The 26237-nt window shown below is 40.7% G+C and overlaps 1 protein-coding gene across 1 annotated transcript in view; it reads left to right on the top strand.

Moving 5' to 3' along the window:
- LOC118432267 (glutamate receptor ionotropic, delta-1-like) overlaps positions 1-26237 on the top strand; it is a 61800-nt gene that overhangs the window by 20926 nt on the left and 14637 nt on the right. The window lies entirely within an intron of this gene.

Below are 26237 nucleotides of genomic sequence, written 5' to 3'. Positions count from 1 at the left end.
GTGCTGTTGGGGTACTCGAGTGTGTAATGTCATCAAGTCGGAGATATCCTCTGGTATGTACCAGTTTATTAAAACCAAGGTCCCCTGGGAATGTCCGGGCCGCGTGAAATCATCCACATTACAGATACTAATCCAACTAAATGAGATAAATGATTGGTTTACCATTAAAAATCATCTGGCGATTGCAAGTGGAGGAATGTTCACACGATACTATGTAGAAATGTACAACCTTATGTGATATTCTTTGATTGCGTAATATCTTATTGCACGTAATATTTTACGGTGGCAAAAAGGAAATGTCCACATTTATATTTATAAGGTTGGGGAGGAATATTTGTACGCTTGGGCGGTTAACTTCCACAGCATTTACCAATTCTATGATCTCGGCCCTACAGGGATGGGTGGATATACGATTCCCATAGAAGGTGTAACCTTGTAAACACGGCGAACAAGGACGCTGGTATTAGAGTTAAATGTAGCCTTGGAGGTGTTCATATAGAAAGTGAACAAGGTAAAAATAGTGAAGAGATATATTTAGGGATCATATACGCATGGGATCATATTGTACATAACGTAACGTAAAATAATTTGGTCTTTACCGACGGTACCCACAAATGCAACACGTGCTACCATATGTATTTTCCTAACCTCACTGACATCTTCACGCTTGTTTGGTAATAGGGCAAACCATTGTTTGTGGACAACATATGTACATTGGCAGACCGAATGAATTGTATTTTAATTACTAACATGGACAGATAATCAAATGTTCTTCGATTGCGTGTTTCGATTGATTGGATCAATCAGATTGTCCTACTCATATCACATCCTGACTATATACCCCCTTTCCACTGGGACGGCACTCTCACCGCGCTCTCTCTGTGGCCTGAAATTTGACGTATCGCTCAACGACTTCTATAGAAAAGAAACGAATCGTTTTACACTTTGTGTGTTTTGCTGTCTTCTCAGTCAAATTTTCACGTTTTGTATGATATACCCAGTTTGAAAGTGAAGGTTACACATATTCTATTTAGGTTGCAATGTACCCTGGCAGAGTCGCATAGGAAACAAAAAACTGTACAATGGACTTCCCCCGATCTCTAGAACTATTAAGAAAAGAAGACTGGCCCTAGCTGGCCATGTAGCACGTCACGAGGAGATGGCCTCCAAAGTTCTCCTCTGGCAACCCGAGGAGAAAAGAAGAAGGGGACGACCGAACCTGACACTTAAGAATGTACTGGAGAGTGAGGTTGGACTGAAGGACCGCAACCTGCTAACCGCCATGCTAGACAGAGATGCATGGTCTGATATTATTAGTGGCACCTCTTATGAATATGAGGATGAACTGAACTGACTGAATGAGAGCGCAGCGCGATCGCCGGCTAGTGGAAAGATGGCATTATCAGTACACTGCTATCTGTTTGTTGGTGTCTCGTAACAGTTAATAAGATGCACAAGGATTAGATGGCACTATCGGAATTCCAAATACTATGACAGAAGTGACTATGGGGAAATGGTCCTAATAAGATTTAGGTCATCAATGCAGAATTCCTACAGTTCCTAATCCTATTGAGAATTCTAATTGTTCGTGGAAGCTCAACGTATGCTCAATATACAACCAATGATATTACTAATTGCAAAGAGGGATTATATGTGATTAAGAATTGCTTGGGGGGAATTTAACATAGGATTAGATATGGTATAAGGAGATGTAATGAGTTTGTCATATTCTACAACATTCAAAACGAGATCGTTCATCAGTCCATTTAACCCAATCAACATTTACAAATTACAGGTCAGATGGGACTTTATTTCATTTTCTCACGTCTATGAATCCGGCCTCAGTGTGATTGGTGTGTCATGATGACATAAGTTGATGTCCCTCCGGGCTTATATAACAAATAATCCACAAGCAAGATCACGTACAATTATCATTGTATCTTTGATGAATGGTACTACATATGGATATCAAATGTAGGATATGGAGCGCACGTGTTGAGCAAACGTAGCCTATCCACCGCGTATGTTTCATATGGAATAGGAATTACAACGGCGCATTGGCAGACCATTTAGGAAGGCATTGAGTCGCATAACGAAGCCGCGGTCCAAACATGTATGAATATTACTGAATGTGCAGCTCCATTGCCTTTTGCATTGCATATCACCAGAAAATGTTGTTCACTACATTGATCATAGCTTTACTAGCGAACGGCGCTCAATTCTCTACCACTGGCGTTTACAGCCAATATAAAATTCCGACGATGACAGTACAGTGCATACAGCGTATATATATATATGTAAACGTCTTAGCTAAATTTCAACACACAAACATAAAGTGATAGCATTACTCGTCATGTTAGTCAATGATTCTTTGCATATGGAACCACCAGATCCATGCCTCATAATTTCTCTAAAATATTCTTGTCACGTGCAAGTTATACAGAAGCCTCGACCTTCAATCAATTCCATCTGTATGATTTGATTGAATGTAGAGTAAGCTGACCCTCTCCTGTTGAATTTCTGTTTATTGGTACCGACAAATGAAGAAGTGGGATGGAGGAATGGCACTATGTATACAAGCGACGTAACGTCATAAAAACGTAGATATTTTATAAGTGTGTGTATATAAGAGTGAAATAGATATAGTCTGGAATCCAGCCTTTTTAGCTTTGGTCAGCTCCCGAAGGTGGCTATATAGCTGGATTCCAGGCTATTTGTGACAATTTTTAATGCCCCCTTTCCACTAGATGTATACCGTTGAGTGACGAAGATAGGGTTTATTTGATCTATAAATTCATAGCTGGAGTATGATTCATAAATCATTCAGGGAAATGGAGTGCAGCATCGTGAACTATGACATTGCTTGGTCTTGTGTTTAAGGCAGGGGCCTCAGAATCGCGCGTGTCTCGGATAAAACCAATCTTCAATCTTCTTAACATATATACAGGAAAGGTATCAACGAAGATCATTCTCGAATACACTTCGTCATTTAGAGTTCCATTTGACACATCGGGACCCGCTTCCAACCACATGATTGTTCACTGTCTAGGTAGTTTGTGAAATCATTGACATGGACGCCAAGGAAAGGACATGTCTAGACAAGTTTTAAAAGTCCGTTCATGCTTCCAACGTGAAAAGGTTAGTACCAGATAAGATCAGAGCACTCTTGACCTTACCCTTTAGCAGTGTAATTTCCGAGTGGGACAGGCTTGGAGGAGTGAGACGCTATCGAGTAATCTGGTTTGACATCTGCGACCTCTAGTCACCTGCGAGTCAAAGTTGGACATGATATAGTCATTTTATCAGGCGGGAATTCATTAGTAAAACATATTTTAAACTTATGTTAAGATTTCTATCTTGACCGCGTGAGTTTACCTTTTCACGGTAAGATGAAGTCTAAAACGGTATATGTTTAGAGCTAGTTTTGATTGTGTCTTATCTCGTTGTATTAAGCCCGAAGACGCAATGCCTCGCTCCCCATGTTGGACACACACTGCGCGTTCATATAAAAAAAAGCCCGAAATGGTTAAGTTTCTACTTCTATTTAACATTCCATCAAAAAGTTGGTTTTCAACTCTGTTGAATTTGTCAAGAAATGCTGTTAAGTGTTTTTTTTTTTCAAGTGAAAAGACATGTGTGCTTGGCAGAGCTATGTTGGGTCAAAGGTTACGTACGCCCCTGATACATATGATAATAGCACAACAGTTGAATGCAGAATATCCTGCAGTTATCCGCGCGGCGCCGTGTTTTGAAAGGATGGAAAACTTAGGGACTTGTTTGGGACAGCCTTTATAAAAGCATTGACATGGATGCCAAAAGAATTACAAGAGTTACCTGTTAGCAAAATTGAAAAGCTATCTCGTGGCTACAGCATCTAGTGCTTGAAAAGAAGCCAATGATTAGTCTCTACGCTTACCAACGTGACGAAATTCTCCTTGACGTAATTCCTTTGCTAGAACGAATTCTGGTATCGAGTCATAGAATTAGGACCTTCGTTAATAGGAATAACGGCGATAACAAAATCCAATCACGGCATACGCGACCTGAAGTCTGTTACAATTTGCCCAACAGCTTCAAGTGCAGCCAATTTAAACTAACTTACTTGACATGGAATCATATCAACAGGACAAAATGATGAATGTTAGACATACATGCATTAAGTAAGATACGCCAAATAGCAACCACTCAAGCAACTGGATATGGTTTGGGAAAGAGGAATTCGTCACGGTTGGTAAGCGTAAGGACTACTGGTAATTATTGACTTCCTTTCAAGAACTAGGTACTTTTTTTTCCAAAACCATATCGAATCGCTGTTTGAAGAGTGTGTGCAGCACTGTGTGAAACGTATTGCCCAGTCTATACGGCGTGGTTTGCTCACTTAAAAAGGACTTTTTTGTAGATCATTTTTGGATGGAGACGTGTATGAGAGAGAGGGAGAGAGCTTCTGGAGTCGAACATCTGCATTATTTAAAGAACTCACGCACTTTATCGAGAAGAGTAGAGATGACCCGGCGAGCTACAGTAAAGCCGCATCTCACCACCACTAGTTATTTGAGCAAGCATCATGCTTCACCTCATCTAAGGATGGTTGCTTTACCCTTCTGCCGTTTCTGTTAATTATGAGCAAATTGTCAACTCTAATTTTCTTCATTAACTAACGCTGATCGATCAGCGCATGATTACGAGTAAGAGAGTCCGATTAGTGACATTATTTGACCAGCTTTGGCAATCAAGTCTCAATTAAAGGTGGCTAGCATGACGCATGTCAACCGTTTGTTGGAAAACGGTTACTTGCGGACAAATTACCAAACTGCAGTACGGCAATATCTAACATAAAGGTCCCCAATAGACTGGGAAAGTAATTAGTTAATAGAGAAGTGGAATACTTTGACCCAGGTTGATTGACATTGACATCCCCGTTAACCAATTTAGATAGAACCTCTTGTTTTAGATGAGCCCTTTTGTTAGTGCCTGTCAAACGTTTGATAGAATAAAAAATCCCCTAAAACCCAATACATTATTCTTCTTAGTAAGCACGTGATATTGATGTCCATCAAAGTAGTTTATCTGTGTGCCGGTTTTTTATTGCAACATTTTGTGACACCCAGGTCGATGACTTATTTCTATGACACCACCAAAACAAGACAAAGCACAAATGCAAAAAGCAAGCAAAGCACATGATACAAATTTACATGAAGCAAACAAAGGTTTTCATGTCCACGAGGGCTAAAAGGCTAGCGCTTAGAATAAGTCGTTGTGAAAGCGTTCAGGAAGAATCACATTAAAATGTTTATATTTCATATAAATTGCTTTATCTTAATCACACTTTAACCTATTTACTGATTTATGAGACACTTTATCATGGCGTAGTCATAATCATGTTAATCATTAATGATAATGAATATTAAATGCACGTGTTGCCATAGTAATTCAATTTCACGTTAGTAACGTTACCTACGGTGCCTTCTATGTTTTATATTAAGCAGAGTCTAAGTGCTCGTACATCAACAGACGGTTGTACATGTGGCAATTTGTGAAATGAGGCCGCAGTCTGAAGCTGTCTCCCTTAATGATTTAGCCCTTACGTTTCTAGATCTGTGCGCGATATCAAAAGACTCTCTCTTACTTAAATTGCTATTGATTTCGCGGACACAAATTAGTTCCCAGCTCCTGAGTGTCACTCCCCCATGAGTGCTGAGCTCGCATTTTTAATGCAGAATCAAAGACAGGATCGATCACTGCTCGTGCCGGAACTAACGTCCCAGCCCCTGGTGGCAATCACACCCGGTGTCGCGTCACAATCTGCTCCGCCAAATGTTTGCTCCGTGGGTTGATGCGCGTGTGCGGATGTAAAGGGTTAGGATGTACTTAGGGTTAAGGTAAGTTTAAGGGCTATGAGTTAGAGTCATTAGATCACTTGGACCTGAAGCCACTTTTAGAAGCTCAAAGTATCGACAGGTTGTAGGTATAAACCCTATAAAGTGTCGGAGCAACTATTTGTCAGGGAGGAAATTTGGCTTAATACCAGATACCTGAGATGGCGAGTATTACTACGATTACTCAGCTAATCTCCAAGCAGATATTGCGGTGGCATAAGATAGAGTCATAAGCTTGGGAGGAGTTATAATTACACCGGCAGAGAAGTTTCATTGGCCTACGCGCAAGATCTGCCTTGAGATTATACACAGCCATATTTCTGCGTGTGGTTCATTCGGGATCTACGCATTGATACCACTTTCAGCACAACACACTTACGTTTATTTCATGTCGGTTCATCCCCGTTTATTTTTTGTTAATGATGAAAAATCAACAGTAAATTGACACACAGGTAGTCTGGAGGATGGTACAAGTTTATTGATGAAATTTCTAGTTGCTAAAAGCTATAAAGTACTGGAAGAAAGTAATCTACAAAAAGTACTGGAAGAACGTAATCTATGCCTCACCGGAGTAACTTAGAGAAATGATGACGATAAGCTATAAAATTAACGAGCAATAAGGTACAGTAGAAACCAGTTTATTGCACAACGGATTGCCGCACACTTCTGTTAATTGCACTGAATCTCAAATCCCAAACCAGTGCGGTCCAGCTGGATAACTACGCGTTATTGCACCACCCTGATAATTGCACGAGATACGCTGGAAAATAAGGTTTTCAATAATGAATTAAACGGTTTCTGCTGTATCTAAGGCATCCGATTCGGAGCTTGTTCAGAATAGAAACAAAAATTAGATCGGAAGTACCCGTTTCGATTCCACGTCAACCGTCAAAGTACCCTAACCCTGGAGGAGACGAGACTGTGATACAGTTGGCGCCTGAACATGGAGTGACTTCGATTGCAGCTGTACGATGGTAACCCCATTTTCCAACCTGAAAGAAAGTCAATAGTTAATCTAAACGCTAATCACCCGACAGCGATTTCTTCTCCAAAAATCCGTTTTCCTGACGAATCCTGGTGACACGTTAGAGTGGACGTCTTAAAAGACAACGACCTTTCCGTGCTTGGGGAACGGGACTTTTGATTAACAGCCAAAGGGGCGATAAAGAAATCCAATCACCACTGACGAAAGCAGGTTAGCGACCTCCCCGTCAGTTAGAATTTGCCCAGCGTAGCTTCAAGCACAGTCAATTTAAGCCGGACCGTATCTCTGTGTTATGGCTGTACATATCAACCGGCCGTTTGCCCTTTCTGTGCGAGATTGGGGAAAGTTTTAGTAATTATGTTTCCCGGCTGCGTGGGTGAGTGGGTGTCATTCGGACCTACGAGAAGGTCAGTTAAGCCCGAATAGAGGCCGTACATTTTAAAGTCCCATTGAAAGGCGCACCAGAATCCACCCATAAACTAGCCAAGATCTCCAGAACGAGAACAGATCCCTCGCTCATTTTAAACACGCTCACATAAAAATACGATATGAAGACGTAGTAAATCCTACATTAAAGTTAAACATTTGAGCTGTTCTCCAACTCAAAGTCATCAGAGTTTTACAATAGCCCGCTCAGTCTAGTTCAACTGTCTGACCCCCATCTCTCCACCGGGACGGGAGGCGATATCGACTGCCGACGACATTTGACCAATTGCTGACGTCACACGTCCATAACGTGTCCATAGCGATTGGGTCAGACAGCTGAAGAAGATGCGTGAATCAGTTTAAAAATTCCCAGTCCAATTTTGAGTTGGATCGAGATCATGAACTCACAATGAACTGGCAGATGTTTCTGCATGTTTTTTTTTTTTTTTGCCATTTTTATCACGATCAACAGAAGTAGATTTAAGACATATTGTTACAAGATGATAATTACTACATATAGCGTCTCTTGCTTTTGTAAACACATTATTTTCCTCGGCTGTATTTGTAAACACATTATTTAGACATAACTATCATCCTGGGAAATCTACTGTTCTTTTCAGATATTTCTGCCGTCGAATGCAGGTTTATTTAGTGTTTCATCGTCAGAAATCAATATATTCGCGTAATTCGTTATTCGTCTTCTTGTGTGTTTGGTTATTAAACTTACTGCAATTTAGTGTATCTTGCAATAACTGCCGTTTTGAGGTCACTTAAGGTACTGCCGAACTCCAGTTTCCCTGTCATCAATCTCGAACTGTCGGAAATCAGATTCAGATTCAGCTTTATTCCTGGATGACTTGGCATGTATATACACATGAAATGCGTCATCAGTCACAGAATCAACTTTAAAACATTAATGCATTTACAACATTTAGAATTAGACAGCAATCGGATTAAAAAAATAGACATGACAGAATCAACATTCTTTACCGATCAACTAGCACTTTCGTACAGCAATCTTACAGAACGGGGTGCAAATGACAGTTCATGGAAATCGGAATCCAACCTCTGGCCGTGAGGGTATAGCGGTATAGCAATATAGTATAGCACCTAGAGTCAATGAGAATTACAAAACACTATCGTGACAGCGTAATACTGATTCCAATATGTTAAAGGACGTTTAGATAAGCATATGTGCCCTAAGGTAATGTGCGCCCTGTAGGTGTCAAAGTACGACGATCTTGATGTGCGTTCATTACATTTTGAAATAAATCTGAATAATGCCGTATCAACACATCATAGAAATATTACGTTGTGTTTCAATCACAGGCAAAACGTGTTAAACCAATTCTATTAAACATCAGGCCCCATTCCACTAGATCTCGCTACAACCTAGATTAGATAAAGAGATTATTGTTTACATAACGACTGCTTTAGTTCCAACGAGGTTTCGTTGATGGTCTGTCACCTTCCTAAGAAAGGGCAACTTTGACTGGTATGTATGTTTTATATTTGGGACCGCATTGTTAACATCGCAAAAATAATGTGTATAAGGAAATAATTTGCGACCGTGACCGCATGTGTAAAGCCCCCTTCACACGAGAGCACGAATGAGCCGGAATGCCGTCGGAATGAAAATTCTTTTCTATTCCTGGCAATTCGTAGTGTGTTCTAACTGCATTCCAGCTATGTGTGCCCGTTCGTTTGGCTAGCCCGAAAGTTTAAAAGTTTTTGACATGTTAAAAACTGTCCAGGTGCATTCGACGTGGAGAAATATCAAATGGTATTCATAGTGTATTCTAAGTGTATTCTAAGTATTCTAAGTATTCTAACTGCAGTCTGACCGTATTCTGTGGCATTCCAACATTATTCGAAACATTCTTATCTCATTCGATAGAGAATCGAAACGGCAAGCGATCTCGAATCCTGCCCGAATGTGGCCGAAAGAATATCTGGAATGTAGTCGGAATGTCGGAATACACTACGAATGCACAGGAACAGAAAAGAATTTTCATTCTGACGGCATTCTGGCTCATTCCTTCTCGTGTGAAGGGGATTTAAGGCCCATTTGGAATTCCCATCCGAATGGCCCCGAATGTGGCACGAATTTTGCAAATAATTTATTCCGCCTGGTTCTGCTTGATTCCTGCTGATTCGGTGTCAGTGTGAAGGCCCTATTAACGGCGACACCTGCTGTGGCACAATATGAAGCAGTCAGAATTGCCCTGAGGACGGTGACAGGCGGTCACTGAAATGTTGTGGAAATAAACCTGATGAAACTATTCACGAAACTAAATTGGATTTGTCCTCGACGTCATGATTAGAATATCATACAAAAAGATAAAAGTGTAACTGAAGAGGCAACAAACACACATCTATGACTTGCGTCCAGAGCACTGTCCTGTTAGATGTTATATTGCAGCGCAGGCGCAGCGAGGTCATCGTCCAAGAGGAATGGGGCGTAACTAACCAACCATATATCAAACTGCGGAATTGAAGTCAGCGTCTGTACCACAGAAACCGTGTTGTCCCGTTTCTAACACGATAAAAACCGTGTCCCAATCAGTACTTTTGCGTAACGAACTGAAGTGCACCAAAAGATCGATGTTCTGGCTGCCGTCTTTATCTTTGTAGGTCACAGATCGAGAGGTCGGACGTAAATGGGACAAGATACAAGCGTCTGTGTCCGTTTCATTGACAGAATCGATGAGTCAAAATGCCAGGTCGATCATGTCTGTCTCCTATTTAAGTTTTGTCTTATAGAAAACCCTTCATGCAATTATTTCTTCTTCTTTTTTTAAATTGTCTAAGTTTGGGGGCAGTACCAAAAGTTAGGAACGATGTGGGCTGGGTCGATGGATTTTCCTGGCCGACAACAGTACGTCTTTCGACTTTCTGATGCAACTCTTTTAGATGAAAGCGTTTGACAACCATTTGCCCATTAACATAGCATTACCGGCATACATAAGTAGCACTCAAAATGGATATCCACGGAAGTTGACATTCTTTCTATGCGAAATCAGGTATAGAGCAAACAACTAAATCGTGTATGAGCAAAGAAAATTCAATGTGAATACTACGTGTATATCTTTTGGTTCCATATTGACGCTCTGTCCTCAGCTGTCCATACCTTGTTAGGCAGAATGTGCCCTGCTGTACTTTATAACGTGTCCAGACGTTCCCTTCCGTCAAGCCCATTAGATAAGTGTCAAAGGCCACGGGTGCAGCAATTAGATGTCGAGACGCATCAGCGTCAAAAGGATCGATCCAATTCCTATCTTTAGTTTGCATATCCGCACGATTTAGCCGATGGATTTATTCTAATTGTACTCAAAATTAGGCCATCACTATCGTCTAGACGTTTTGAAAGAGACTAATCGAACTTTACTTGATTTTTGCTACCATAGCAACACGCATGAATATACATACAGGCGTAGTTAATACATACATGCATATTAGAAAAATGAGATTACATAATTAAAGTAATGAGGAAATAAATACAATTCCGAAGGTAATCGAAGTCAAAAATATCAACTTATCAAACATAGATAATACATATACATATATACCAATACAAAACAGAACTTTAATCACAGTGGTGTTTGACATTTAAAAGCAAAAACGAAAATATTAATGAATTCATTAAACCAATCACATGAACTTATGTGATGAAAACATCAGTCACAACGAACGCTTCTAAGTGATATCTTCTTAAATCTAAATGTAGAAGAAGATCGCCCACTGATCAGCCGAAAACCAGCATTTTCTGTCGAATGTAGAACCAACCGTACAATTTCCGGAATGTATCTTCCTTTTGTGGAACGTACGTTCATAGATGAAGCTATCAAGGTACCACAAAATATAGTGTCAAAAGTAAGGAATGAATAAGCAAAAACTTGTGCAACTTTTACACCCAAAATGCCTTGACATTGTACGAAAGTTTTCAAAAATGAAGTATCATATATCTAAAAATCTGTAGGCGGACTGAGTCAATATCGAGATCAGCTTATATTGCGTTTTTGCGAGTCTCATGATGAATTTGCGCCAAATTCCTTTCGACAATGTAATCCTCGCGATTTCTCACGAGATCAGATATCATGGACGGGATCTCACGGTATTACCTTCAATCGAACCCCACGACATATTTTACATCACAGTCTTGATTCGTGTCGCAAGGTAACATGGGACGTGTCTTTTTTTTTTCAAAATAACTGTTTCACCAAGTAAGTTGAATCGCGAGGGTTCATGGGATACGTGGTTTCTTTTCTGAAAGTATCCAGATAAGTCTGTTGTCGGTCACGAAGCGGTCATGATCAACTCGTTCTCTAAGAAACTGATATAGAGTCAGCCAGGGATTTAGTATCCTGTTATGTGCATGCCTACTGAGCAAACATGATAAAAAGCTTGATTTTACAGATGTAGTGCATTTTAGTTCGGAGAAAAAGGATTAACCAGCTGCGTGTTACGAGTTTGTAACGAAAAGAAATATTTCTTGTCGCAGACTCTTTTTGCTGAGTCGGCACGCACTCGTGCCACTCCCCACTTAAGCCACGTAGCATGTCGTCAGATAGCATATCTATGTCGCAATCAGCGTAGGCCCGACCATAAAAATCCCAGACGCCTTTGTTCCTAATATCAGTAATAAACTTGATACACTGCGGGCAGCCCGGGAAGGGTCTGTTTTCCATGACGGATGTTAAATAATTCCGCCGCATTGATTTTGTCGTTCTGGAAACAGTTTCTGAACTCGAACAAAGAGAGACACAATAACTATTACATTGCAATTGAGATGAGGTCTCGTCTCCAGCGCCTCGCATCATTGGCTGTAGGTTCGTGATGTACCGCGGTCATGTACAGACAAAGCAAGCAAATTAGGGAGTCACGACGGTAAGGATAAATCTGGGCATGGCTAAACTTGGCTGATTGCTATTTACGACTTGTTCTGGTAGTTTGGTGTGCGGCAGGCTGTTGTAAGTCTGTCCGGGCGGAGCCTTCATTAGCGCGGTGATATCTTCCGGTCCGAACCGCCGACATGCCCTTAATAGGCTCCATAAAACGACGCTACTCTAATAGCGACACAGGAAATTTACGATTCCTCCCATCTACTTCCATCTGGCGGTTTCTTAACTGTATTATTCTTACATTCCTTCCGAAGCTATCAGTCGATGAGCACTTCTATTACGTCTTCGGGACTGCACGGTGCTTTCCGCTGCTCTTGAATTATTCAGGCAACCTTCTGTAAATTCTCCACGAAGCCTATTTGGATATTTTCAAAGCATATCATATCAGAAGAGAATAGGTTCTAGTCAAGTGGAAACAGATTTGATTAAATCCATTTGCTGAATCAAATCAAATTTTCAAACCGTCAGCGCGATCGCCTCAAGCAAGACGAGAACTCGATATCCGCCCTGGTTAGAGGATGAAGGATCTATGGGATTTCTAGTCCTAAACTTGTACATGTGGGAATGTTTTAAACTTAACCATCAGAAATGTGGTATGGTTCCGATCGTAAGAACTGTGTATTCCTTACCTTTGGGTAAAAATGTTAATTGGAGGATTTCACACTTTTACAAAGTCATATCTTATCGCATTGTATTTAAGGCTAAAGAGACTGGTGAAGATGGGAGGATGGACTGACATGGCACTGAGTGAAACATTAAATCGAGAAGGGTGGAGAGAACTTGTCAGATAACTTCTCTGGTGTACCAACGGTCAAATATTTAGACTACGGGATAGATAAGATGAGATAAGGTAGTATTCCAGTAGTCTCTTTGTATAATGATATTTATCACAGTTAATTGTTACAGGCATATTCCCTATCTTGTTCCTTCCTTGTACTTGCAATTAGCATACGGGCATGGACTTGCAAATAAAATTTCTTTAATTGTGTGACCTAAAAAAAGCCGTATGCATGGTCATGCACCACTTCGTGTCATCTAGAGATCCTTTCCGATTCATTTGAAGTGCGCTCGTGCTTGATCTTGTGTGTGCTTCCTTTGATGTGTAAGCGGGGTGTGAGTAGGGTGTGAGTAGAATGTGATTAGTGTTTCACTAGGGCGTAATTATAAGTATGAATAGAATGTGAGTAGGGTGTGAGTAGGATTGGACTTTGTCATCATTCAGTCTGATGTCTTGCGAGCTCGGTACAAAGTCGCATCTGTTCCTGTTGAATCGGCCATGGAACACCTATTCACACGATTGTTCAGCACCATCATGCTGTGGTGGATCAGGTTAGATAATCGTTACTCTCCAAGCAGAGGTTAGGCTCCGGCTGTTTTTTAACGTTTTTTTAGTCGTTTTTATCGGGCTTTCTATTTTGTCATTTTTCTTGAAGTACGCAGCAAGATAAAATAAAAAAAAAATAGAAATCCCGATAAAACGACTAAAAAACGTTAAAAAAAAAACAGCCGGAGCCTAACCTTTGCTTGGAGAGTAAATAATCGTAACGTGGTCATTTTGTTAGCTTGAGTTGTGCCATGCTTGTATGATATCAGTATGAATGATTACAAAGTAAGAAGGCACTTCAAGATCAAGAACAAACACATTTAAAACGGGAACGAACTCTAGATGGTACCCAGTAGTACATGAACATCCTATATTTTCAATACAATACAATACAATACAATACAATACAATACAATACAACACAATACAACACAATATAACATTATAGCATACTGGGTTGATCTTTATTTAATTATTCTTTATACAGGCTTTCATTTTTCGTTGCCACAAACAGTCCGGTGGGGTCCCTGTTTTGGACATGTGACCTTGGCATCACACGTACGGAGACGGTTGGATAGATGTCACGGATTCAGAGTTCTCTCACGTCTCCTCTGTCGGGCGTGGCAGCTTTTCTGAAGACAGCGATACCAGATCTCCCAGTCATCTATCCGTGTTCAAAGTTCACACACTGTCTTTCAAAGTTCAGTAATGAGCTTGACCGTCTTTTATAACCTCGGATTTTTCAGTTTCACGACGGCGGATGATCCCATTTCCCTACTCGTTTCCATGGAAATTTGACAAGAGCCTGTGGGTCGATGTTCTTGGGGAAATTGCCTGGCGATCACAGGACGTACATAATGCATTTCTAATGATCTCAGGGCGCGATTTCCGTCAAACCTTCGACTGCTGCGGAACCGAGAGGATTTGGCTGACCGACATTTTGATATCCTGAAAGTAACAGCAATTAAACTGTCGGAGGGCGGGTATTACAGAGGATATAGGGTGGTCACAAGTCATTAGGGTTATAACTTACAGACGATAGAGCTGAATAGGGTGTGATTTGAAAACTGGAAACAGGTTCGTGTTGTAATACATCTATGATCCGAGGGGAAATGGCTCAGAGAACCTGAATACATCAGTCTTTATCTAGCAGTCACCATTTTAACATATAAATGTATTTCTGACAAGCCAGGAGCAAAGCCCTAGACCTCATTCCATTTGACAGACAGTTCTCTCATGAACCACACATGCCACTCGGATGGTTGGACGTCAATTTACACTCATGAGTGGTAAGGGTAGCCCTGATGAGTTTACGACATCTAGGACATCGTGTCGTGTTGTCGTAAAACCACTCGTCATAGTGAGGACGTTTATCATGACAGCCGCAATACTCACTTGTTTGATCATCTATTTGCTCTATCTTGAGAGGTGGGAGATGAAGAGAAAATGCTCAAGAACATATATTTAAGGACATTTTGAGAAGAATTATGAGGAAAGGAACAGATAAAATTTAGTTTGTCACACAGTCATAGTTTGAATAAGACAACGAAAATGAAAAAGCGGAGTATTGTTGACAATCTTGATCTTACAGAGTATAAAGTATACATGGATTATGTCTCGAGAGATAAACTTCTTACCGATACACTCTATCTTAGAATGTTTGCTTCATGTTTAACCGATACCGAACTGTTGGTACTACTCTCGAATTCACCCTTCCTCAGAAAGAAATCATGCTGCGCGGATATTACAGACGGCATGTAGCACTACAGCGACCCCTAGCGGGAACAAAAAAATGCCATGCTTGCCTTGCATTACTCTGTTATGGAGTGTAAGATCGTCATTATAAGTGCAATCTGCAGAGAAATTTCTATTGCAGTTCTTGAGGCAAACGCTAGGGTCGCGCGTGTATAAGACAACCTGGCCACCTGAGCAAATTTTGAACACTTCGAGTCTTGCATATTTTCAACAGTATGTCGTATGCCCCAAGGCACGTTTTCAAGTGTTATCAAGGCTTGTTGAGCCATTTTTTGGGGAAAAGTTGTTTTTCTTTTTTTTTCTTAATTTAGTTACCGGATATTCATCTATGTGTAGTTATGGATTCCCGTTACTTGGGCATCAGATAGAATGAGCGATATAAAATGGTGACTATTTGTTGACACATGACACAGATACGATTTTGATCAAGTTTATTATAAAAATGATAGCATTAAAAGTAAGAATCGTTAAAAGTAAAAAGGGGAATCTCTGTAACGTTCATTCCGGTATTCAATGACGAACATTGATCAGCACATCGAGCAGTGAGCATTTAACCTTACCCATGGCCAAGGCCTTTGAACATGCCGTCTTCATTCATGATTCACACTGTAAAGTCCCTTGTTGATTGGACAAAGCGGGACTGTTAGAGGTCTTATAGCTCCACTTTTGAGGATCCCAAAGAAAACAAACATGCCAAGTTTGGACACGAACTTTGCCAAGAAATAACTGCAGGCGTAGACAATCAGCCTTTGGGGAGTTTTGCCTGCGGGATGGTCCTGACCTGCCTTTTGTAAGGCTCTACTTCAGACTCACCGGAGAGGGAAATGCAGGACAAATGCCACGGAAGCACCTGAATACAGAAAAGGACAACACGAATCCCCTGACAGAAATGTTGTAAAAGTGGCTCACATCTTTTACGTATCATAAAAGCAGAATAAGGAACTCTGCTCCTTGCGGAGTCAGATGAGACAATGTGTCACTTTTCAGGACTAACAACAGTCTGGCGTCTTGCCAGAGCTGACAATAATCATGCTTTTTATTCATCTTTTGGGGAAAATATTTACATACGAACGGCCGTGGGGCGCTGAGACACTCCCAGGAAAGCAATTCGCTGTCGATGAGGGTTCTTAGATAAAGTTTTCTGGATAAAGTTTTCAGTATATTGGTAACCAGCTAACTCGAGGTGTTAAACCACACCCCCATGCTCATGGTACCTGCTCACATTGCCAGCTGGTGTGACCTATGCAGATCGTACAGCCAATTGTAAATATCAATCATCAACCTAATATCACACACTAACGGTCTTGCATACATCGGGCCATCAAACATAATTTCATGGACGACCCACATTCTGCAGCGACGGAGCGACAAAAACACACGCAATCAAACCATCAACGAAGCAAGATCTCTAAAATTGATGTTAAAGAGATCATAAAAGATTTTCTGACAGAAATATTGCGGACATAAAACACTGAAACAATGAGCATGCCTTTCTTTATTGTTTCGTAAAGGTACCAGAACGTGACGTATTCCTCTTTCTGACAATTCTGTGCCATCCTACATGAACTGAATGTTAATGTTTCAATTAAGTAACATTTCAACAACATGGATTATCCCTTATCGCCTTCCTCACATTGGGCGTCTGCCAACTGAATCTCACGTTAAGTGAAACCGTCTCAAAGCTGCATAATTGAACCTTTACGCCCTGAACCCAGCATTTGGCTCCGTTTAAGCGTTTCCGTTGCCAAAGCAGTTGGAAGAGGGTGATAATGAACCATTATTGATAGTCTTTGGTCATCCTGCTTTTACTTATCAGTCACCATCTCCGTAATTACGTATCATCACATGATTCCGAGACACAATTGTACTCTTATCCATCATTATGTAAATGTATGCCATTTGTGACTCAAGGTGATACTGACAACTAAATGATGCATTCGGCTCGTCTCTAATTAAAAGTACACCATTTTTCTAAGGGAGAGAGTTATGGTCTGAGGCAGTTTAAGTACACGCTCGACAATTTGTGCTCTGAACACGTAAAATTCTTGTTGCACTGTCGATCACTAAGACGTTTACGTAAAATCCAGCTGTCCAGTAACAGACGACGAATCTAAAATAATAGTTTCATGACTTTCTGTTCCATCTATCCCTGTAAACATTTGACCGTTAGTGCACCGCAGAGAATTTTGGCGGCATTTTCTCCACCTCTGTCCGTTTTTTTCTTCAAGTTTCACCTAGTGCCATACCTGTTCATTCACTGGTATTATCGCGAATCAAAATGTACCAATTGAGTCCAAATCTCCCACATGCTGACAGTCTAAGGCGTAATGCGCATGACTGAGGGATAACATAAAGGTCGGGATTCCTCTCAAGCCGACCACTTAGAAAATCTCCGTATCCGCGGCACGAGCCCAGCTGTAGTAACATTTATCCTATTACAATCTCTTTGAGTGCTTGTTCGGCACTTACAGCTAGATCATTTAGTCTTCCTCTTCAAGCCAACGTACCAGACTATCAGCGATATGTCTGCCGTCGCCGCTGGTAAGTGTTTACTAGATTCTTTCCTGCAACGTATTTTCTCAAAAAGACATGGCAAACACCAAAGTGCCTCAACCACAAAAATGTTGTAACCGAAATGTTATCTTAATGGCAGTATTATGATTACTTTTCATCATCCAATCCGATGAGCAGTAGCACGTTTTGGGCCGTAGAGCTGAGTCGGTATATTTCAAGCGGCTCACTCCTTGTGCCTCATCGTGCGCGGCTGTTTCATCATGATATAAAATTACCGACGGGTGGCTGTTCAAACAGCGATAACAAACCAATGTTATAGATAGCTAATCGTCATCTTCCGACTTTATCCAGAGTATGAGAGTACGGCTAATGTCAATTTCCAAACCGGGACCCGGCCGGGCTGTTTGTGGAAACCAACATTAGAAATGTATACAGTTTTTATTTTTTAATTTTTTATTACGTTAAAATATACACAAATGATGCCCACAACTCTTCTCTTTACGTTTTGTGTAGTGTCTTTTATATTATAATTTTCGGTCCCGAACGCTAGCTGCCCGGCCGGGCCCCGCTTTGGAAATGTGACATTAAGCCTAAGTCGTGAGCAAGCTTATGTGTGGTTGGAGGTTGGTCAGTGAGGTCGTTGACTCATATTTACAATTAAAAGTGGTCTGCAGCTGCCGCCTATGAATTTTGACATATCAACTCGGTAAAGTCTTACTCTTCTTGGATAAGATCGGGGGAGCGAAGTAAAGCTAGAATTGGGTGGATTAGAGGCTACTCCCAACTCCGGGACCAGTCGGGAGGAGAGTCGTAGGAAGGTCTTGAATGTACATGTATGAGTCGTAGGAAGGTCGTATGTACATGTATGACAGGGGCCTAAGGATAGCTTTTTCTTGAGGGTGTATCGTTTTTGCTTTTACCCGTTTAGCTTATGATTAATCCAACTTCCATAATTCATGTGTCGCCAAGTTTATCGCAGTGTTTATGGCAACAAGAGCTTCGCATTGTCTTTCACTAGGTATCACATAGCACCATTGCTTGTTTTGAAACATGCAAAATATGTTGGATTATGCTATTTGATTAATACCATGTATACACGGGTTTAGTTGTCCGGGATCCTTGGGTAAAATTCAGCTGGGAACAATTTGCTTTAATGGTGTATACTACCTGCCATGCAGGGCAACTCTTGCTGTATAATGCCCCTCCAATTAACTCTCCATGAAAGCCCTTACCTGTAACTAGGTAATCTTTATACAGTCACCAATCTGCAGGAATTACCTGGAAAATCCGCACGTTTGCTCATTTATTTTTACAGCGGCAATTTTCGTTATACTGAACTGTTATGAAATCCTGGGATCAGTGGGTTCGATGGTCCCAATAACAGAAATACAGTGATGACTATACAAGATTTCAGTCATAAAAACAAGACTCGCGAATGGTAATTCTGCCATAAATCAGACAATCGTCATAAGGTAGGCTTTGAAATCCATTTATATTCTCCTAATTGGGAAGGAGAACAGATCGATACTGCAGAAAAGTAGAGCCTGCAGGGTGCTGAATGGGAGCAGAGTTTCCTCAAGGTGGTATCTTACTGCATTTGGACACTGGTGTGGCACTAGTGCACTGCCGGTACTCAACGAATTAAAGGACGAATTTTCTTACCTCTTGTGTATTTTGTGGGTAGGCGGCAGTTGGAAAACTTTGTGCTTCCAACGGCGACAAATGTGAGAATTACCGATAGATGTTATACATGTACGTTACGAGCTGGGGGGGGGGGGGGGGGTTACAGTTGCTCTCTTACCGTTAACCAGAACAAGAGAAACTATTTCTGCCAAGAATGGTTAGGTCTCCTGCAATGTGCCTTTTGATTGAGCCCACATTGACACGAAGATTCTTCGGTTAATTGAAATACATTGTTTCCACATTGCCTCCTCCAGCCTACGCTTTGACTCTTTGCCAAAATCAGGTTTCTACGAAAAGTTGTTTGATGACGGTAACATTTCCGTCCAAGTGCGTGGCAATAGCAAAATGGCCATTTGCCAAGGTGAACTTGTAAGCTTCGTGCAGTTTTATGTAATGTGTATCAGCGGTTCACAAGGCAGGCAAGCAGGGAACACAGCCGTGTGAAAGAACTGACCGACTATAAAAAGGGTACCAGTAGGCACAGAAAGGTCAATGTCAATAGTATTAACGTTTACCTAGCGGTACATTGCTTCAGGTATAATCACATCATGACTAAGCTTTGTGGATCATTCTGACGAATTTCTTAGAGACAATTTTGGACTAGTTCTGATTCAGTGGCCTTTATATTTGTGTAGCTCTCTGCGTGTCCATGAGAAGGCTAATATAAAAGCCCGTTTCAGATGATCCTGATTGTCAGTTAATTCCGATGTGAGGACCTATCAAAAGATTCCTAATACTTTAGGGACCCTATCATGCAATAAAAGGGACTAAAAGACTATTTCAGGGCAGAGACGGAATGGCATTTCATGTTACAGGTACCATACCGCGTTACGCTGGTACATTTTGTAAGTGGGAAATTGAATCTCACTGTTTCTCAAAATAACGATGAATGTTATGTTACAATTTACTTAGATTTTTCTTTTGTTCTTTGTCATTTTACTTCAGAATCACTTTAAGAAACAAGGAGTCGTATTGTAAGATATAAAGTGGTACTAGTATTTTGCACTCTCTCATAATCTCCAAGCAGATCCTACGGTAGCATAAGATAGTATCAAAAGCTGGTAGAGGAGTGAAGCCGACTTAGGAGTGTGTTTTGCTACATGGCAAATGCATACCTCTTAGCTGACTACACTCCTTCGCCAGTTTAGTACTATCTTATGCCATCTTAGGATCTGCTTGGAGATTACTCTCCCGACCTTGTTCTGTTGACCAACTTTTTAAAAGTACTGTACTAATATGAAAAATGAGCTTTCTGCTCGAAGTGAAAAGCTTAATGGTTGGTTCCACGCACCGCTGAGAGCTCTGACCCTACGAGCCGACTGACTGAGACACCTTTTCCGAAAGCACTGCATTGTTTGCTGAGTGCTTCCTCTAGATATAAAGGGGCCTAGGGGCTTTATGTCATAATGGAACTGGTATTTTAGTAAACTAGTAAATACACGCATTGATGCAGCAGTTTTCGGAATGCACCTGTGTTATGTAAACGATCTTACTGGCTTCTCTGTTATATCGTAAAAAGGAAAAAGGAGTCTACGGGGGATGGATTTTCAAGGACAAGCATTGAGCTGGATTTAGAATTCTAATTTATCTTTGCGATTACATCTATGTCTCCATTAATCATTTCTTATATGATAAAGTTGATAGGAAAGGATCCTAAGAGCGTATTCCCGCTTGTATTTAGGCGAGATTTTAGATTTGCTTGAAAATTGAAGTGTATCATATGATAACTGATACTGTGAGAATTAAGCTTTATCTGTCACAGTCTGGAGTCGAAATCAGTAGTCTATATGATAAATTATCTTGCTTTAATATGTTTTCAAGTTGTTATCCAGTTATTTCATCTCATCCGCAATTCTTCGAGAGTTACTGGATGAAAGCACCAATGTGACTACAGGCCATCTCTCTCACCTACATCACTACTCATGACTCAATTATCGGTCATTATGATCCTCTCACGACACCTGCGTCCTCACAAGTGTTCTCCCAGGAGAAACACAAGGCCTTCATGCAAGAAGTACCTCATGCGTTCTCCACCAAGCGAAGACATTACCCCCTTCACGATGTCTTTATTTAGCTGGCACAGGCGCCTACCGAAGTGACACACCGGCTTGAACAAGTTTTCATCACACCTAGGTCCTCTGAGGAGCCCTATCTCTCCCTTATATCTAGGGATTTTACAGTCAGGGGAGAGAAGCTCTATATCTGGTGTGACTGATGTAAAGACTTAGCAGTTTTCCACTGAAAGTAGTCATCATCAATGTACAGTTTACCTGGGGAGGTGGGCAACCAGTGGCTTGACATTTTATATTGGGATGGTTTGGAGGCTGGTGTTGTGTGTCTTCATCATTTACGGCTGGGGTTGTTGACCCTTTGTCGTGAACTGAAGTTACCGATAAGATCTCCTATATAAAGACTAGCTACGTCAACAGCTGCAGCTTATTTGTTCATGTTGTTTCTTCTTGCAAGAGTTTTCGTGAACTGATGTTACCTACAAAATTTCCTATTATAAAAACATACTACGTCAACAGCTGACTTGCTGCTGTTTTTCTTTTTCTTGGAAAGACTCTCGCTTGATTTTACAGATCTCCCGAAAGCTTTCTTCGCTTTTGATCTCTTCTTTTTGCGAAGCACTGATTGGAAGAAAGGGTAAGCGATCTAATGCCCTTCTTGAACTTTTTCTTCAAACCAATTATTCATAAACAAAGCCGGGATGAAGTAGCTTTCGCTCCTGAGCTCCAGATGAAATTGCAGGACGCAGACGAACGGCAGGATGCCCTGACAGGTAATACCGCTCCGATCCGGCCCTGATGCAGCAATTTTCCTCCCGCGAAAACCCAGGACATGGTCAATATTAGAGGATTAACGTCACGGCCGTGAGTCTATCTATAAACTCACGTATTAAGACTCGCGGCATTTCTTAAACCCCTCTATTTTCTTTTCGTCTTTTGTTACTCTTGTGGTTTTGCATTATTCGATTATTTTCACTAGTATTTAAAGCGAGGTGTTGTATTGATGGTTTCTTATGTGTCTGTACTTTATTTGAGATTATTCTTGTTTACAAATTTACCATTAATTTACACTGATGTTCCTTTTCTTATGTAAACGATACTACCTTATATTGCTGTATTAGTTTATTTGGTTGGTATTATTTTCTTCCCGCTATAGTATTGTTATCTATTTTTGGATCCGTGGTTTATGTTTATGTTTTGTCTCAGTTATTGTCTCTATCTCTATTGTCATTATGTATTCATCTGTTATTCCTGTATATTTAAAATACAATAAATATTTAAAAAGAAAAAGACTCGCGGCAGACATTACCCTGATGGATTATTCTTCGCATCGGATTATCCTCCGACTTTATTTGTGTGTATGAATCCAATTATTTTCCCTGTATCTTATAAAAGCCGTATCGCTACACAATTTGATGTTGATGATATGACGTTTCTTTTTTATGTGTAGGTTACATAAAATTGAAGTAATTCAATATTTTGAACGAGTTTCTAAAATCATCTACTAAAAAGCTCTTTACTGTGGAGCAAGGTCTTTTATGATGTATTTGAGACTAATCATAAAAGTAATTGATAACTTTGACTTGACTTGTCAGTTTCAACAGTGTGATATGTGAAGCACCGGGCACATACACGTAAAGATAGCGTACATGTAATATCTAAATACGCTTAAATATTACAAAGTCTTAAAATAACTTTAAGAGTTATAAAACGATTTTTTGTTCTTATATGGCTGTTTTCGTGCAGTGTACATATTCTCAAGTTCCTGTTATTGTCTCTTTTCAACAAACTTCAATACACCTTTTATATAGACAAAAAATGATCCCTTCACAACACTTGCTGTTTGCCTTCCTGACGAACGGCACCTTTCTATGACGTCATTGGTCATACTGTTCTTTGACAAACTTGCAGCATTTGACAAACTAGTGACGCCACCCGATGACCTATGGTACGACATACAGCACACCGAGACAGAGCAGGGTTGGCACTATGAAGCAGATGGTACACTTTCTATCAAAGAAAGGCCCTATACATCTCTTTCAGGGTGCCGACGTCAAGTAATTAACGCAATGCACAAGTCGTCCTTGATTTGTTGTTGTTTTAATCCGTTATCAAATCTGGCAGGGTGTGCTACTAATTTCATGGTAGCTGAACTTGGACAAAGACGTTAGTCTAAAAATTCAAACTTTGAGATGAAATATGGAATAATCAGTCCATTTCTCATCAAGACATGTTACACCGCTGCTAGCATGATTTCTGGCCTGTTTCTTTCTACATTCTTTACTTTCATAGCAGGCCAGAGGTCTTTGCTTGAGTATTCTTCAAATTCAAACCGGAAATCCCATACAGGTCATTAGGCAAAACTTTCAGTCCTGCAAGGGAATGTAAAGGGTCGCCAATGCCACTCCTTTCTGCTTTCTTTACTTTCATAGCAGGCCAGAGGTCCTTGCTTCAATATTTTTCAATCTCCAACTGGAAATCCCACAGTGGTAATTAGGCAAAACTTTCCGTCCTGCCACAGAATATAAAGGGTCGCCACTCCACCAAAAGGTGGTATCTGATTGCACTTGGAGCACCGGTGTGGCACTGCGGGGTTCGTTCACTGCGGCACTGTTGTGTTAGTTTTGCCGATTTTTTTATAATTTAGATATTGCGTAATACGTAAATATATGACTTAGAAGACAACAAGATACACAAAACGTACGAAAATTAGTTCTTTATCTCTGAAATTCGTTGAGTAATCTTTCGAACCCCGCATTGCCGCACCGGTGCCCCAAGTGCAGTGAGATACCACCTAAAGCACGACTCTGCTTTGTCCGACGATTCACGTTCATTAAACACTCGTAATAGAGGTCACCGGAGTCTCCATGGAGGGCAGGGAGAGATTGAATTCTCCCTTCTTTCGATCAGATACGCAATTTGACGCTCTTCTATCGGCCATAGGAAGATCCCCAAAGATACGTAACGATGGCACTTTGAAATCCTCGTGCTTTTTACCAACACCAGCGCATTGTAGTGAATGCATTGATCTGCAGGCATTTATTATAGAACTGATTCTGAAAAAAACACCCGAGGTGATAGGATTTCACAGGTTAAAACCTCACACCTTTATGTCTGTAATTCGGCCAGAGGCAGGTGTTTCACTGGGATGTGCTGCAACGATTACAGTTTGGAAGGTCAAGTTTTAGCTCTCACTTATGCCCTTGTACCATTTAAGCATAAAATACTGTCATTATTATCAGATAATTCTTACTTTTTGAGTTGACTTCATGAAATGTTGCATTTGAGCCATGTTCTGTATCAAATCCCACATCACGGCCGTACGTGCTAGATATGCAAGCGAATTGTGATATGTAACTGCAACCTTCATAGTGATCCCTCGGTTTGTAAATTCCAAAAGCGAGTGAACTTTTGGTTTGCGCCTCCAGTCGTAGAAACGGAGACCAGCGATGAATCGATAAAGATTGCCCTTAAAAGTACTTTGTGGTAGTCCTTTAACTGAATTTTAAAGATACTATATAAAAATGGACAAAGTAACATGCTAAATGAGGCTAATGGATTTATTTCGTGTCGTAAATGGATAAAGAATGGATAATTGATTTACAAGAGACTTACCAATTGTGGGAGTAATTTACTCACATATTCCAAGCGTCACTGATGGGATTTCGGGCCATGATTCATTCCCATTCGTCCTTGTTTGCACTTGACGACTTGTAGACTCCGTGGGTTACGAGAAACCAACTACGACGTCAATGAGCCCTTGAATTTGATCTCCGTTGTAACCTTCGATTAGCGACCTCTTTTCCCCAGCTATGAATATAGATGGAAGGATAAAACCCTTCGCTAGCTCCCAAAAGGCGAACCTAGCGACGACCGTTCCATCAAAAACGTTCACATATCACCACGATGTTTTTATCCCTTTAACCCCCTATCTTCTGCTTTTAAGTGGCATCAATGCGGACCACCCTCTTATCAACGTTTGTAGACTTCTTAGTAACACGCGGGTGCCCTGTGTGAATGTTACATCAAATGCCAGTAGCAATTTTGAAGAAAATCCAATTTCTTTCTAGTTAATCAGACATCCGAAAACTTTCCACTTCACAATTAAGACTCTGAGCTGTTATTCACATCACTATTATCTGTCGTGAGTTATGGATTTTGGAGGTTTTGAACCTATGGCACATGTAGTTGATGTTTTAATAGCTGAATGAGTCCACGACCAATGCAATGTTTACATCACTATTATCTGACATTAGTTATGGATTTTTGAAGTTCTGAACCTTTGTCACAGTAGTTGATGTTTTAGCTGAATGAGTTCCCGGCAATTGAAGGTACGGTTCCCAACTTAACTGAAACCAATTTAAGAGATAACAGAACGAAGACTTCAATATACACTATTGATTTTCATCACACCGAGTTACTGCTTTCAAAACCATCACACTGGTTAATCATATTCCTGAAATATTCTATGGGTGGCGGGTGTTCTCACCTTGAGCAGTTCTCGGTCTATTACCGCTTGGTCTAACAAATTTCACGGTGAGGCATTCCTCGTAGCGTGTAATAATACCTCTGACGCGACTTTTTTCTTCAAACATGTTTTTGGCGATCCAGTTTTTCTACCATCCTTTCTTTATTAAGATGCACAGTGTTCCTTTCAGAAATCTGTAGATCCCCTTACCGTTAACTCGGGATTTATAGCACCTGCGGGGGCGCGGGGGAAATTAAGGAGCAAGGATTCTACAACACGATCTGAATCCCAATCAA

Source organism: Branchiostoma floridae, chromosome 15, assembly GCF_000003815.2.
Source record: "Branchiostoma floridae strain S238N-H82 chromosome 15, Bfl_VNyyK, whole genome shotgun sequence".
In the NCBI taxonomy this organism is placed as follows: domain Eukaryota; kingdom Metazoa; phylum Chordata; class Leptocardii; order Amphioxiformes; family Branchiostomatidae; genus Branchiostoma; species Branchiostoma floridae.
This window is presented reverse-complemented; position numbering and strand designations above follow the sequence as displayed.